At 39.0% G+C, this 17,681-nt stretch overlaps 1 protein-coding gene across 7 annotated transcripts in view; it reads right to left on the reverse strand.

Annotated features, from left to right (window-relative positions):
* Positions 1-8,013, reverse strand: part of LOC146676871 (teneurin-3) — a 146,000-nt gene extending 137,987 nt beyond the window's left edge. For all 7 annotated transcript variants that reach the window (XM_085415828.1, XM_085415834.1, XM_085415819.1 and 4 more), the window contains exons 1-2: positions 7,877-8,013; positions 7,166-7,801 (exon numbers count right to left, since the gene is read on the reverse strand). The gene's annotated coding sequence lies outside the window, so the exon portion shown is untranslated. The remainder of the gene's footprint in view (positions 1-7,165; positions 7,802-7,876) is intronic.
* Positions 8,014-17,681: the final 9,668 nt, after the last annotated feature.

Here is a 17,681-nt window from a genome sequence, read left to right on the forward strand (position 1 = left end):
CTGTAGAACTATTACCTAAAAATACCCAGATCAGCATCAAAATTGTGATTTTTTTTTTTTCTTTAAGTGCTGACGTGAATCGTGGGGAATCTGACCAAATAGTGCTGATATGCCACAACGACATTTTGGTATAATTCAGTCTTTATAAATGTACAGCTTCAGAGAGAGAAAGGCAGTTAGGAAGTGGAGAAAAGACAGCAAACAAAATGACAGCATTTACCAGCATTTAAATTTTAGCTGCAGCTATATCCTTAGTATACATGGTGACGGATGAGCTTACCACCCTCGGTGCGACTCTTAGGAAACACGATAAAATCCTACTCCATGCTAGGTCTCTCGTCTCGGTGTATGATGCATATTCACAAGTAGAGTAAAGTGATGCAAATCTCTGGTACAGTCACTTCACATTATTCCAGGCACATGGAGCTTTAAGCTTCATCCCTCATAGTTGCAGCGCATTTAAAAGACAAACAGAGGTACTGTGACTATGAAAAATAAATCAAAAAAAGCTGAGCTGAACTCAAAGCGTTTTGTTTTCTTATTTTTCCTGCCTGTCTCTAAATCACAGCGGTCAACGTCTAATCTTAACCATTTTATTGTTCGCCTTTTGTGTGTTATATGTGTGTGTGTGTGTGTGTGTGTGTGTGTGTGTGTGTGTGTGTGTGTGTGTGTGTGTGTGTGTGTGTGTGTGTGTGTGTGTGTGTGTGTGTGTGAATTAAATAATAAAAAAAGCATGTGCCAGTCCCAGGATACAACACAATAAGCTGAGTGTGGATGTTTACAAATCCCTCAAATAATCCTTCACCTGTGACTCATGTGAGTTATATATTCATTGAATCTTTAGTGGGGAAATTGCAAGCACAGCCAGATTCATTTTTTAAAATGTAATTGCTAGGTGTGGACAATTGGAATATAAAAACCCAGAGCTTTATAATGTTTTTTTGCAGTATCTCCTTGTATCTCAAATGGTAATAACGGGTTATTCAGTGAATTCGCACACACAGGCTACAGCATTTATCTGTATCCAAGGCTACAATTATTGAAGCCAGTTCTTATCAAAATAGGTGCTCCCTTCCATATCACACACCCAATTACACGAGACAGTCTTAATTCAATGAGCCACAGTTTGCTTTTCTCTCAAATTGGTATCACTGCAGTGTTATTTCAAATGGCGGATCTAAAGAAGTAATGATGTCCATGGTCATTCACTTAATTGAGAATCTTGCAAGACACTGTCAACAATTATCATCTAATACTCGCACAAAATGAATTGACTCCATTGCTGACAGACTTCTACCGTCCTGCAGCAATTTAAAGAGAAATCCATGATCGAGCCGCTGTTACGGAAATAAAATTAAATTGTAGCGATGCAGCTGCAGAGTAACGATGCAACAGAGAAATCAAAAAACAACTGAGGAGGGCTGAAAGAAGCCGTATCTGTCCACAACAGTAAACTTGTAAACAAAACATAATGGGTAACAACAAAAATGACGCTGACAAGAATAAAAACTTCATTGTAGACATCTTATTTATTTAGACTGGAGTGCATTGTTTAATTACAGATTATAAATCCAACATCAGTCTTGCCTGACAGTCTAATCTGGACATCTGTAGAACTACTGTAGCCAATCAACAAGCACTCAGAGAGTGGATGAAAATCATTACTCAAACTATATTTTAAATTCTGCAAGCATACAAACCTGGCAACCAGATAAAAATTCAAATGCGCAGAGATATTCTAAAGTGCTGACATTGGGTGTCATTCAAATGCATCTCACACGATTGTACCACAAACTAAACCTCCCTCTTTTAGGATGTGCAGGAGGAGATGGAATATACGCAGCAGTCACATAACAGCGCTAGACAACCGAAGAGTATAAGGGAAAGCTTCAATGGAGAATACTGCAATGGGAGCGCAATACTCAAGAGCTGCTGCAACTGCTGGAAAACATCAAATCTGACCAAACACAGACATAGTGCAGTAGCGGTTAGTCTTCATAGGCGTTACAAAATAAATCAATGTACCTACGCCAATACTACCGAATTAGAAGAAATTTTAAAGCACACAATGAAAACAATTTACAGAGAATAATAGGTAGAGAGCGTTTCTTCTTTAGACCAATTGTGCCACATAAATCCTACAATACATAAAGAAACTGGAGGGTTTTATTCTCTTGTTGTCAGCTTTTTAAGGCGTATGTAGGTCATGATGGCACACGATCAGACTACTGAGAGACTGCAGGCCTTATAAAAGAAACATCAATCTGAAAATTCACCACATCACACTGGTTTTTCTACTTCCAGGGGTGAAACTTGTAGAATCTGGCCTGTAATGATCGGCCAAGCCTGAATTCTGAATGCACACTGCTCTCCGCTGGAAGTCAAAGATTGCTGACCTGTATACCATTACACCAAATCAGATGCACCAGTTTTACACACTTCAATGCTCTGATATTCAATATTTTCTCCTTCACCCTGCTGACAATAAGGAGACAGAAATGTGTTACTGACTGGCTTCCCACATGAACTAGCACCTTTGCCTTGTCCCAATCATCGCTCTTCGTCACCCACCAGACCTGAGGCTTTCAGCATCAGAGAGGTCACGTCAACTGAATTATTGAGGCCATCAACCGGCTCCATCGACAACCGTAGCTGACGCCCAACTTCCCACTGGGCTGTCCAGGGGCCACAAAAGACCAGACCTAAGGCCCTTGGCAGATGGAAGCTATTCTGGGAAACCTTTTCCAGGATCGGTATTTCTTAATGCAAGTATAGCAAAACAGCAAAAGTCGTTTTTCTTTAGAATTTTGGCAACATGGACCACTGCGAGGGGAAGATAAAAAATTCTTCAATTTAAATAATGAATCGGTTTCATCAATATTTTAATGTGAGCTGGACAATACACAAGTATGACTCTAATAAGCTATAACATCCTTTAAAAATGTAACAATTCCTGACATCGTATTCAGATCCTTTGAATATAATGTCTGTAGTTCATGAAAGCCGAACCTAGACACCGCAGAGGTATTCGCTCAGAGCAATTTTCACAAGCAGAGAGCACAATGCATTTCTATTTTATTCTCCCTGTGACACAACTAAGCACATTTCTGTTTGGCTCTCCCCACCAGCCTCAGCCTGGAGCATGCAGCGAGAGTTGCACTGTTACAAAGTCAAGCCCACTCCTCAATCTTGCCACTTGGTCTTGACCCAGAAAGTCCAACGGAGCATGCTGAGCCATAAATGTTAATCTGTAGGTTACAACAGTGTGAAGTGGTGCTGCCCCCAGAGCTGGACCAGCAGGACAGCATCCTGTGGCTAATCGCAGGTGGCTTTCATCTCAGCCTGTTTCGGCCAAAAACCTCAAAACAAAACCAAGAGGTGTCATGCTTGAATAGTCCTTTTTCTTGATTTTAAGTAATCCATACAAAGCCAAGGGAACGGCTTTCACTTCATCACAAACAATTACCAGCTTGGCTGCTTTGTCTGAACGCCTACGCACAACATCACCACCAATGTATTTTCATGCATGTGTGCAATGAGATCCAGAATTCAGTTTGTGTTACGCACAACACATTAGGTCATGCAGTCAGCCTACAATAGCCATGAGCTGGGTAAAATAACTGTTCCTTTGAGAACATTCCTCTCTCCTCTCCAATCAGAATGCAATGGCAGGATTCACATTATACTAAGCAGATATTCAAGATGAAAAATACTAATTAAATCCATCTTTAGTGCTGATATAAAATGCCATTTATATTCCCGACTGTTTCAAGCCCTTCCCGATATCCATATTTTAATTTAATAAAACTTGGTTATGAATTGTAGAATAAAATGGTGTTATATAAAGAAAAAAAAGCATATACCGTATACCCCTGAAACAGCTTACATTTATGCCATGTTTCCCCCCCAACCCCCTCTCTCACGCAGCATACAATGTAGTTAAGGACCACAGTGGTAATGCATCAAGTGCTGTCACTAAATATCCCTACTCTAAGCACATTTCAAGAGCGTGCAATCTCTTCCCTCCCAAATGCTAGGGTGACTTTCAGCAATAATTTGGCAACTTGCGCAGACCACAAACAACTTTTCTTTAAATGGTAAACTTTGCTGCAGGAGTCACATCCCTGACAGTAATCCTCTGAGGTGAGGTCATTAAAGCACATATGCAAATCGGTCCGTCAATGGAGGTTTTGCCATCGCGATGCTTGGTTTCTTTAACTTTCTAAAGGCCTGAAGAATGCACCGTGGCATGCTTTACTTTCACGCCAACTATTCATCATGATGTCTGGCTATTCTCATGGGAGGAAAGGGAAAATGTACTCAGAGAGAAAACAGGTGAAAGAGACTACAGCAGACAATAGCCAGACAGGCTGTGTGTTAATAGTAACAGATTAGAGGGCAGCAATTATGTAAAGTAAATATGACATGGAACCGATCCGTTGAGCCCAGGGAACTGTGGGTAGTTTGTCAGGCTGCATTAACCTTCACGTGTTTGCTCTGATGTGTTGAAACAGGCGACTCGGCCATGCTGTTTGCCATATCAAATGTTATAATTCCTAAGGTCATCTTTCGAGCCACTGTCAGCATCTACAAGTAATATGATGAAATATTATAAGCGCAGGCCTGTGCATCGACTCTCCTTCCATATCTCTCATATCTTAGAGGAGTAATTTTTACAGATGGAGAGCAGTCATTTCGATTGCCCCTTAACAATCTATAAAACTGTTTAGGGGCAGTATTCAAGCGGCATTATCCCTAAAGGAGGCAGTTCTCATCACACAGAATATTAAATTCTCCACAGGAATAATGAAAGGGGAAATTACTTAAGGATAGGAACACAGAGTGGCAGTGTTATGTACACAGTTCTTCTAATATTTCTGAATTAATTAGATCATTTTGAGCTCCAAGCGTAGAAAAGAAAATAAATAAATAAATAAAATCAGAATTTCAAGGACTCTGCCGCATCAGAAACTGTAGTCACCTGCTTTGATTACTGGGCTTGAAGCAGCAATGAAGTTTAAAGCTGAGGTATTTGGCTAAAGCCTGAATAAGAGGGGTCACAGCAGAAAAGCCAAAATATCCCAGTTCCAGATGCGTAATCACCTGCCACATTATGGCAAAGCGTGTACTAGACAACTACAGTGGGTTATTGCTTTTCTCTGCAGAGCTGTGTAAAATATGTCGACAGCCTAATATTCACCAGGTCTGTTCTGACTCCAGGTGTGTTTCTGAAGACTGTAAACACAACACACTTCATTTATCAGGATGCTGCTGCAGTCACCAGAACATTAGTCATATAGATTGTTATGTCTTATTCAGAAAAGTCAATTTCAATTATTACCAGTGCCTTGAAAAAAGATAATACAATGTTCTGGGGCCCTGCTACAAAAACACATGTTCAATATCACCCAATAAGTGTCACTGTAATGCATTTACAGGCTTACACAAGAAACACAGACTGTGTCTCTGCTGTTTGAAGCCTTTCTTTGTTGCTATGTGACCCGATGCAAAGCCAAAAGCTAAAGATTAGAAATATATTGATCGCTTATATACATATTTTTAAGTAATACGCCTCTGACTACCTATCTAATATCTAATCTTGCTGTTTTATTTCTGTTTCATATTATTTAAATTTTCATAGAAGTATTTCTTATGATTTACAAGAACAGCGGGAACAGTTCACCACTCAGGCCTGAAGTGGTGAAGATCTACACTGCTTTACTGTTCCAGTCCTTGACAGCAAATGGCCTCAACTGCTGCAGTTCCTCAATAGCACTCAGGACAATAGCAATAAATCACTTTAGCTGGACAGATATTCTTGTCCTTCTGGGCTATCATATGGACCCAGATGCATGTTTTTGCAGATTGCGTTTAGTCTGATCCCTGCCAGAGCGAAATCAGATCAACGTTTCTCTCTGCCTCATGCTAAGTGCTAAGACAAGTCATAATTCCACATTGCTGAGCCACATGGAAAGTTGAAATTAAACCATCTGATGTCTAAACTGTTGTATTTAATTAAAATAACTTCTTGCCGGTTTTGAAATCCTGCTAATCCTGAAAACCAAAATCAATTTACAAATTGCACGTTCCATATGATTTTTGCCAGGCAACAGCCCCTTCCTCCTAACCCCCAAAACGCATGTAGAAGGTTGTGATTTCTGCTGGCATTTGTCTGTACCAACATGCTTGGAGGTTCTGAACAACTGCGTAATACCCGACCTTTCTAGAGGCCTGTTTTGAGGCAAACAAAAGGTTCTTCTGATGAACTTTCTCCATCTTCTGCTCCTGAAGCTTAAACCACAAATGTGGTACAAGTTAATGTATTTCAAAACCTTTAACATTATTATTAGATTAAGCAGACCATTTCTGTGGTTGGCATACCGCTTATATTAGGCTCCTGGGTGTTTTTGTAGCAATATATTTTTGGAAAAATTATTTTTTTGTATCCAGACCATCCCTCAAGACCCCTTATGGAGTGTAAGTTTAGATGTGACTGTAATTAGATTGGAGATAATTATGTTATTACTGTTATCATTACTGAAAAATAAGAGTTTAATAATGTCAAAAGAATAAATAAAATACTTTTTATATATTTTTCCTAGAATTCTCAAAGATCTATGACAGCAAAATCCTTATAAACACACACTCACACACATACATACATATATATATATATACATATATATATATATATATATATATATATATATATATATATATATATATATATATATATATATATATATATATATAGCACGATATATAGCACTCGTTAAAGGACATCAGGTGAGTTTTGGAAACTCATCTTTTTCATCACTTAAAACTGGAATACAATAACCCCCCACCACTCTGAACGGAATATCAAGAAATTGATACATCTTGCATCTGTAGCCTGCCCACTGCAGCAATGCATTTGCTAAACATATAGGCTATAACGCATAATCCAAATATTACCCAACTCATTTGTTTCAAGGTAGTGGAGAAGAGGGGCTGGGCGCCAGGTGGGTTTCGGGTTCGCATCTTATCAAAAGACTCAATACAGCATGCAGACCAAATTAGACACCATTACTGACCAGGGGATAACGATCCTGTGGCTTATTTAAATTACGCGGATGGAGTCTATTTAGAGTCAATGCAAATGGGGGAAATCTAACTACACACTGACCTGCATGAAGCGTCTTCGAGCCTGTCCGAAGCAGCGGCACATAAACTTCCAACGGTGCGCTTTAGTCCAAACTTGCAGGAAGCGGGGAGCTGAGCGCGACGCGATACGTTTCTTACAATGACCGCGTTTGCAATTCAGCACAGTGTGGATTCTTCAGAGAGACCTCTTTCACTACTCCCCGGAATTCTCTCGGCTTGATTAGAGGCTGAAGCTCGGAACAGCCGACTTGTGCGTGAACGTTGTGCTGCTGCTTGGTGACGGAGCAAGGAGCTTCAGCTGGCAGCTCCGCGCGAGAAACGTGTTTCAGCCTAGAAATCTTCCCAGTAGTCCCGGTGGCTGAGCTCAAGCAATACTTCCGACAATGCAGTTGTCCCCTCTCTGAGGTAACACCGTTATATATATTTTTTCCAGTCGCCAAGCACTTGCGCTGGATGTTTAAAAGCAGAAAACTCACTCGGTGAGGATGCGGAGTCTCGCCAGCCGCTCTGCTACTCCGTTGTCCGATATGCACTTGTCAGCTGATAAACTGCGCATCCCGTCGCTTCCCTCAGCCTCGCCTCTGGTCTGCCTATCAGGAACGGGTTAGGCCGTAGGGGTCAACCACACGGGTGAGCAGCAACAAGCACACAGCTGCACCTGTGAAGAAAACGAGTCCCATTAATAGACAAAGAGAGCGTTTACCTCCAACGACACTGTAATAACCAAAACTACCTTTGATACACTGCTACGCGTTTGTTGCTGCCACTTAAATAAGTTCCAGTTTGCATGCAAGCTAGAATTATATATATTCCTCAATTTGATTGTGAAAGCGCAGAGGCGGATTTACTCAGAGCCACAGCTTCCAGTCAGCCCACCTGCCTGTTTTCCTTCAGCCTGCTCGCTCCTCTCTTCTCTTTTGTATTGAGAAGCTGTTCATTAAGCTTACCTATGGCCGCACGCGCGCTGCCACATAATTGGCTAACTCACAAATCTCAATTTCTCACCTTCAGTGTGACTGACAAAGGGAAAGGCAGAGTGATGTAAATAAATGCGATATTTCTCACAGAAGACTAGCAGCTAAGGGTTATTCAAGCTGTTAAACTGTTGGGTAAACAAGAAGGCCACAACGACGACGCTTGGTGTTGAAATTAAAATGTTGCTGTTAGTCTGGCTGTCGAATAAAGATTGATTCATATTGTTTTGCTCCATCCACCATCTGTGGTGGAATTGATCAACTGCTGCAGAGATATGCAATAAATATGCACAATTTGAGTTCAGTCAACCTAAACCAACACTAAGAAAGGTTATTCTAATGAATTTTGTCTCCCCATCTTTCATATGAACCTTCAATAAAATACGAGCATGCTTTGTGCATGCTTAGATAGAGCGTCAGTTGCGGATCTTATAGAAAGAATTGAAGTCCTTCACTGCTTTGTAAGTGTGAAAACTTCATCTTGATGAGCTCCAATTACAGAGATAAGTACACTTGCCTCCCAGCCATTCTCCATCCTGCTAAAACCAAAACCACATTTACTTTGAATTAGCTTTGTGATGTATGAAAACATATAAGACGCTATCTGATAGCCTTCAAATGGTAGCATTTAGAGGATATACCACGGAAAGCAGAGTTTCATTAATTACAAAAGCAATGCCCACTAATCCCACTAGAAAGGCATTTTGAGGCTGAGTCGTTTTGGTTCTGAGGGAGAGAGAAGAGAGAAAGACAAACAATACCAATGGTAGATCACAGACCTTCAAACTATGGTCTGCAGGCCCCACAGCTCAATAGGGGGCCCACTACTGCAGATCTGACTGGGCATTTTTTTTAATCCCCTTCCTGAATTTACCCCACGTCTGACCACATGCAGTGATGAAGTTATCACTGAGGACAGCTTTTCTCCAAGCAAAATCAGCTCTAGCCTTCGATGCTTGATTCTTCTATTATACCCGGGAGCACATCAAAAACTTGCCTCCATCAAATGGCATTATCTGCATGAAAGGCAACTGCCCAACAATCTATCTCCCACTCTGCCATTCTATCTTCAGTCAAGGGCATGCACAAAAAAAAAAGAGGAAAGAAAGGACACAAAAAAGGAGAGGAATTCTTGTAAGGGCTGCTGAAGCCAGTACCCCTCCTTCTTTTCCCTGCTTCAAGTCAAACTACTTTTTTCCCGCTTCTGTAATATTCTTGGGGGCTTTTCAGAGAAACTGTACGTGGAAGTTAGTTACTAAGCAACATATTCACACATTTCATCAACATGAAGGTTCTCTTAAGTTCAGTAAACCAGAGGGTTAATGATAGATTAAAAGTCCTTTGGTTTTTTGAACCAAAGAAAATAGCTCATTCAGTTTCACAAAAATGTTCTTTTACTACGACTTGAATCAACTTTACATCCTTAACTGAGATTTCCCATACCTTAGACAAAGCTTTATTTTCTCCTAGTCACACACAGTGCGTGTCAGTGCAGTCAACTGTGCCCTCTATTGGAGGCCAGTCACTTTCAACATCCAAATCCAAACACAAATGCACAAGCGTTTTACATGATGAAAAGAGCATTAATCAAATCTGGAACAGCACTTGAATAGGATGAAAAACTCAATCAAAGAAAGTGCTTGATAGCAAACAAATAAATTACATGCACACATGTTATAGATCAGTAGCTTCTAAATAGGATACCGTTTTATCAGTATGAACATGAAGTGCCAGTGTCTTTTTTAGAATGATAGATAAAAGTCAATATTAGTCCACAAATTGCAGGAATGTAGTAGACACGTGCAGCATTGTTATTTGCTGCATTTGCTTCCGAGGCTACGTAAGGCTTGCAGGATGTGTGCCGGAATATACAAAACATGAACCAGAAACATCACTATTGAAGCCCAAGAGCACAGCATACATTAAAGAATAAAACACCATATCTTTCTTGAGCCCTGTATGTTTTACATATGTACAGAATCAGCAGAGAAAACAGATGGGCCACACCACGGGGACAGAGAGACTTGTGGACATAATAAAAAGCAACATTGACAAATTATGCATACACTCCCTTACCCATCCTATGTATGCAGGAATTTGTCCCCAAGGGGTTAGACAGTGAAGCTGATGTGTTAGAAACTGTGTCTTGTCTTGTCCAATGTGTTTTAAAAAGCAAAAGTAACAATGGATGTGTTCCCTATATGTGCGCGGTACATTATATTCACACTGTAAAGGCTATTGCCTTTTGTTAGTCCAGTATTGTGTTCCACAAACTAAACAGACATGTATAAAGGGATTGGACAGAACTTCTCTTTTCATGTGGAAATGAATCACTTCCAAAGGGACAAAACAGCTTTCACCCTTGGTTATACCGTGAGGACTTTGGGGAAGCACCTTTTTCTATCTGTGGAGAAGGAAAATGAAAAAAAGAAGGATTTTAATACACAAACACAAATTTATGTCACATAATATCAATGTTGTTTTTCAATATAGTGTTAAAATCAAAAGGAAGTGTCAGGCTGTGCAAATGAATCTAATATTTATTCAGAGGTGTGACATCTCTCAGTCACCTAGAGTGGGAGTGTTTGGGAGGGCTTTGGTGTTCTTCTGAGGCTATTCTCTGAGCACGTCTATTGATTATGGTGGGTCCCTTCAGTATCACCAAGTCATGTTAGGAAAATGCCACACAGTCAGAAGAAAATTAGTGAAATAAAAGACATAAATATAAAAAAAAAATCACAGCTTTTCCTTGCCTTGCCTTATGAGACAACATAATATAAACCTTAGCTCAAGGTTAATTATGTTAAACACGTCTGGGTTTGTTTTTGTTTATGTTGTCTTTAATAATCAGCTTTTGGACTTTGGGGTTAAAAAATATCACAGAAGGAAAAAACAAATCAATTTATAAATTTTAATCAATTTTTAATTAAATCCACCAACTACTTAAATTTTGAGTAAACAGAAGTTCAGTTTGGCTGAAAATGGACGTACAGTAAAAAAGAACACCTTTTGAAATATCAGACAGGCTCAGTGTCATTCAGAATTTTTTAGATGGATGGACAACCTCAAAGGCAATAGACCTGTGGCAACTCAAAGCTGCTGGTGGAAGACCTTGTGGGCTGCATTCATTTAATTTAAAAAGATTAACTGGTAAGCAAGGAGGGCAGCCTCGAGAGATAAAAGGATAAAAGACACCTTTTTTTCTGGGTAGGAGGCAGACATTTGAAGAATAGACATGAGGCTGTTATATTTTCTTTGAGTATCATATGAATACATATCTGTGTAACCTAAAAAAAAGACAGGCTGAAAACATTCTGGTTACTCATCAGGACGCTGCATTGAACTTCGTCTCCATCACAGTTTCATATTTTTATTTAGTTTTTCGGCTTACAATTGGTAGATGGTCTACACAGTACAACCCAGGAAAACGTGCACAGAAATATCAGGGCTTATAAAAGAATAAAAAGTAGTCTACCACTGGAATAAAATTTCTAAATTATTCCACGATTGACTTGAAAATGACATTTTCTTATCTTCAGTATAGCCCTGTAAAGATGAGCTAAATGCAGAACTCATCTTTCTACACTAATAACTCACTGATGGAAAAAAGGCAACAAATGTACCTTGCACTCTGAAATACAATTTTTTGATAAAGATTGATCACTTTTGTGTGCATGAAAAGTTAAAATTATCTTTGTTTAAAACAACCCAATAGTTATGTAACAGTAGTCTGAACATGATTTTTTATGTCTTAAGAGTTGTGTTTACAAAGTCCTACTCAGCCTTTCCTGCACTAAAAGCAAAGCTGCTACTGTAGTGAAGGTTGTTGTGGAAAAAATAAGAAGGTTAAAATGTTAAAATGGCACGCATATGAAAAATATATAAAACAGGGAAGGATCATGTTTAAGGACTAAGAATACATATCCTCCAGCTGTCAGTTTGTAAAGTACAGACATTTACAAGACATTACACAAATGCTTTTGTCTGGCATTATGATTACTGGTCCACTCATCAGACTATCATCACCACTATAGTCTTTTTCTCTTTCTCTTCAGAGTGACATTTACTGCTGCTACAAAATAGCAAAATAGCTTTTTCTATCTGTTCAAAATGGTTTTATGTTAATGACAAATAAGAACGAAAAAGAACAAAATTATTAAAAGTTGCAGAAGTGAGTTGTGGTTGAATCAATTAAAAAAAAAATAGTATTAATTTTCAGATCATTGGTCATTGGAAATGTTTTTTCCAGACTGGATTATTAAGCTTATTTATTTGGGAAGAAATAAATGTTGCTACTTCACTTATTACATTTTTGGAAAAGGCACTACAGGGTATTTTTTTAGTACTGCATCTTGATATTAAAGCTCAGCCCAAATATTTGCGCTTGGCTGTTTTCTTCCATTTCTATCCAGTATGTTTTTCTAACTAATGGTCAAATGAATCATTTTAACTACTTTGAGATTTGCTTTTCAAAGTTTCCCCAGTGATACACCAACATGCAAGCCAGTCTCCCGCAGAAAGGTATTTTTCCTATAACTCTCCCAGCCATAACAGCGTGAGGCTTACTACTTACGTAACACTGCTGTTTGTTTCTTTTATGTTTGTTTGCTTCTCCCTTGAGTCTGTGCTCAATACCTCCAATTCAAAGAGATCCAGACACACTCCTGATTCCAACAAGAGATATCTCACAACAAGGAAGCAGGATGCTCTCTAAATAATCGCACGATAGTCACACCTCCGTCTCGAGCGTGTGGAAAATCTTATCAAAAATATCGGCTAACAAGACCTCATGGAACCAGAGGCCACCTTTTAATTGGTTCTAAGTTTGAAGACACACTTTCCCACAAAAGAAAACCCTGGTTTGTTTTTCATCTGTGTAGCAACAACTCGCATCTGTCAGGTTTGCTATGGTAATGATACCATAGAAGACTGGGGATTCAGTAACACGTTACAGCTTTATGTTTCTCCTTTCACAACACATGGCTCTCCTCCACCCGTGATATTTCCTTGCCAGTTTCTAGTTTTGTCTCCTAATTTCTGATTGCTATTGCTGATTGCTGATTGACACAGTCTGATATCACCACATCAACCACAGAGATGGGGGTTTAAAAACATGCATGAGATTAATTTGATTTCAACTATCTTAACTAGCTTCCTATGTGCTGCTGCAGCTATTTATCTGTTGGATACAATATTTGATGAGGTTAAAATATTTTTTTCTGACACCCTTTACAAACACACTTTTGCCCTCCTCTGTGAAACCACCTTAATGTAAAAGAAATAATAAATTCCTATCACTCCTGCTTACATATAATAACATGACCAGCTGATTTGAACACTGCAGGGGAGGCATAATTAGTACTGCAGTGTTTTTAGCAGCTGATGTTTGTCAGACTGTTGTAGAATAGTGTCTTACCTTGCTGGTCTCTCTCTCTCTCTCTCTCTCTCTCTCTCTCTCTCTCTATATATATATATATATATATATATATATATATATATATATATATATATATATATATATATGTGTGTGTGTGTGTGTGTGTGTGTGTGTGTGTGTGTGTGTGTGTGTGTGTGTGTGTGTGTATTGATGTCAAGGCATCACACATTCACACTTTATGAAGGAAGCTGAAAAACTAAATAATACACTTGAAAATCCTCTTGCTAACGAGAGACGTGCCCTCAGAAAAAAAATCGCATTATTAAATGGATCCCTCTAGTTCTTTAAAGAAAAATTGACAATTAAAGAACCTCTTTGCTTCCACAATGGTTATTTTTCTACTTTATGAGTTTACTTAAAATATGATTATTATGGTTATTTACTGGTGTCCAAGCTATTTTGTTGTAGGTGATGGCTTGAAATGAGGGTTGTAGCTTAGTAATAATTAATAATGTATTAATCAAAAATAAATCCAAATATACTTATCTGTCTACTATTTATATTTTATTCCAGCACAGTTTTTTGTTTAGCATCCACAATTTCATTGCACATGTACAATGACAATAAAGGGCTATTCTATTCTATTCTATTCTATTCTATTCTATTCTATTCTAAAATTTTAAAAATGCCCATAAAAAGTATGCAAATTCTTAGCTGTGGTTCTGAAGAGCAGTCCAAATCCAACATTTTAACTGGACTGTAAGACCCAGAAGGCAGCAGCAGCAGCAGCAGCAGCAAATTATTTTCTAAGGTCAACAATATAGTGACAAATGGCACACTTCCCCCTAGAAAACATGCAGTCACTAAAGACCTTCGCCCTGTCCTCCCAGAAATAGACCACGTTCTAGTAAATCCTTGAAACGATTTGGAATTCAGCAGAGAAGTGAAGCTGATTTTAAGACAACACAAATTCAAGTTCAAATATGCACAAGAACAAGTTCCAATAAAGCCTTTCTTTACCCCACCAGCAGCTGCACTGCTAAATTCTTTGTGCTGTCCTAGTAAAAGTGATTGTGAGCTAATGTTAGCTAAGTACACCATTATGCTCTCCCGAGCTAGTTATTGCCTTTATGCAGGAAGCAATAACATTTTCTCCAAGAGGGTTGGTTAAATGTAGGCAACTTTTGTGTGCTAAAAGTGCCAGGGTAGGAAAAATGCACTGCGTTTATCAAAGCCTGAGTGAACGCTACTGTACTCCAACACAGGGCTAATGAAGAGATATGTCCTCCATTACGCAGCGATATTCCTGCTGCAGCGATTAGAAAACTCTCCAGAGGGGCTCTATCACAGGCTTTCATTGAGTCCGGACCTTTGCAAATCTTCATATCCTGCACAATTTTCATAAATTGAAGTCTAATGAGCACATTTGACATAACCATGATTTATTTTCTCAGAGGCTTACCAATTTCACCAGTGCACTGCAAATTATGAATGTCAAGGGTTTAATCATATTCATATATATTCTCAACAAGGGGAATATGATGTGTCATGTGAGTAAAAGAGGCTAAATGTCTCTTTCGTTTATGGTAGGTGTGTTATGATAATACTTGCAAACATACAGAGCTCTAACAAGCTCCCTGAGGTGACCTGATATTGTTGACGGTGAGCACAGAGCAATATCTTTCTACGAATCACTTTGGGACTGTCTTCAGTGTGTTGCGGCATGCAGCTATATTACGACTGTCTTCAAAGACATAATTACACTAACACTATTGTTAATGTTGTGTGTGTAATTTGTTGCTTGGTATTGACACTGTGATTGATTTTTCATTTATTTTTTTCGATGCAGGATGAACAGTTGCGATTACAAACTGTCAAACAGGGAAATGCCATCAGAAATACCACTTTTGGAAACAAAAGAAAACAAAGCGGCACTGCGCTGTTTTGTCCGGATAGTTTTATCACTATCAGATAGATATTAGTGCTGTTTTAATTCATCATTGACAGCAGTAAGAATAAGACTATTCCTTTACAAAAAAAAGAAAAAGCAACACGGACCTCTTCATTAATGGCTTTACATCTTTCTCCCAGTCCATGACCATTCCAGGACTGCGTCCGGTCAATTTTTCAATTAGCTTCCCGTTTCACCTTATAAACTATCAAGGGGGTCTGCTGCTGAGCTCTGGATTGCGATGGATGGCGTACGACAGACCTACAGCGCTTCGCCATTGTGAGAGCAAAGCAAGCATTGATAACAGCCCTTAGAAGTATTGACATGATAACATTTCTGTCTGCTGGGTCGCAGTGGCACAGAGCAGCAATAAATTGAGATGAATGATCAGTCGATGACAATTTCCATAATCGTTATACCTTTCGTAATTCATCAAGGTAATGATACCCGCACCCCTAATGTCACATTTATTCCATTTTGTGCACAGCGGCAGGCAAAGGAGCGAGCACCCCGCTCCTCGTCGGTTCCCTTCAAAAAGGATTGATTACAAACCAACTACATTTTGCTCCTGCTTGTGAGTGGAAGAGCAATGTGTTATTTGACCAAAAATAACAATGAAGGGGATGGGAAATGCAATCTAATTCCACTCATTCAACTTCCTCTCTCCCCTCTAGTGACAGACAAACAGGAGGCCATTACAGTTTAGCTCTGGCACTGTTTCTGAACCAGAGGGGAAAAAAGAGGCTGCTGCTTCCTGGCTCTCTGGAACACATTGAGATTCATCATTATCACATTTCTCGCCTCCTTTCCCCCCCCTTCAGTCATTAATGACATAGTTCCTCTTTGACAATTATTTGTCATTATTGAGGAACGATCGCAGTGTGAGAAGAGTGCTGTGATTCAATTACAGACGCAGCCATTCACGATTAATTTCATCGCCCATATATGTTGCATATCACTGCAGACTGCATAAGCACACCTTGACAAAAATAACAGCTCCATTCACAGAGGCGGTATCCAAGATCTGTGAATTTTCCAAAATGTAGCATTCACTTCTGCTCAGAACAGCACTGCACTCATCTGCTCTTCTATCCTGCAGTATGTCAGGCTGACGATAACACGCGCTTTCATTCAAATGGTTTTCCAGGACTGCAAGAGACTGGACATCAAATAAACCGAACACCACTGCTGTTTTACCTTTTATTTTCCCTATATGAACAAAATCCATAATGATAAAACACTAAAATCAGAAATGCCGCAAAACCCCCAAAATATTTCATTTCACTGTAGCAGAATAACCTGGTTACATCCACCTTGTCATAATGGGAAATCTAACTGAGATGCTTAGATTAATTTGAGATTAACTGAGCCACTGCAAGATGTGAATGCTTTCCTTATCTCAAATGTTTTTGTCTTTTTTTATGAGTTTTCATAATTGCATGGCTGGTCAAAGAGAGTAGTTTGTATAGTAGCTGCATCTTTTTCATACCTATTCACAGGCTGACATTTGTCTTTGTGGGTAAGACACAAGAGGTGGAAAACAATTCTGTTTTCACAGCAACAAAAGGTCAACTCTATAGCGTGGCACTAACAAGGACGGGGGTGGGTAATATTTCTGTATTAGCTCTTGGAATCGCATTATGTCGATATGATCTTATATTACAGTTTTACAAAACTACATTTAAATATTAATTACAGAAAATTAATAATGACAAAATATATGAAAGGATGGCAGGTTAACGAAGGTCAGTATATTCATATGTCTTGTTTTATTCAGCCATCAGTACAAAGCTCTAATTTTCACGTAAGACCATAAAGAAAAAATGACACATATTTTAAAAGTGAAAAGCTGGAAGTGAATAACACTGAAGTATCAACCAGGAAAAAGGGGTTGTTTTCATTGTTGTCAAAATAGTTGCTGAAGCATTATTGTGCAGAGAAAACACTCCACTCGTGTAAGGATGTCATGCGGGACCTCAAAATAAAACTCCACACACAGCTAGCTTTTTTTTTTGCTCCTGCCTGCTCCTATTTTGTTGTTCGGTTGAAGTTCAAGTGCAGCATCTCTTCAAGTAAGATAATTTGAAACACAGAATAACAGGAAGAATTCGAGTTAAATTACTGTTAGAGCTTTAGGTTCATCTCCTTCAAACAGTTTGGATTTTGCTCTAGACATCTTCCGTAACACCAGGATTTTTATTTGAATTTACACCGCAGAAGTATAAATTAACCAAAC

Source organism: Rhamphochromis longiceps, linkage group LG2 (genome assembly GCF_057381845.1).
Source record: "Rhamphochromis longiceps isolate RC_006_pf linkage group LG2, R_longiceps_female_GT1.1, whole genome shotgun sequence".
Taxonomy (NCBI): Eukaryota; Metazoa; Chordata; class Actinopteri; order Cichliformes; family Cichlidae; genus Rhamphochromis; species Rhamphochromis longiceps.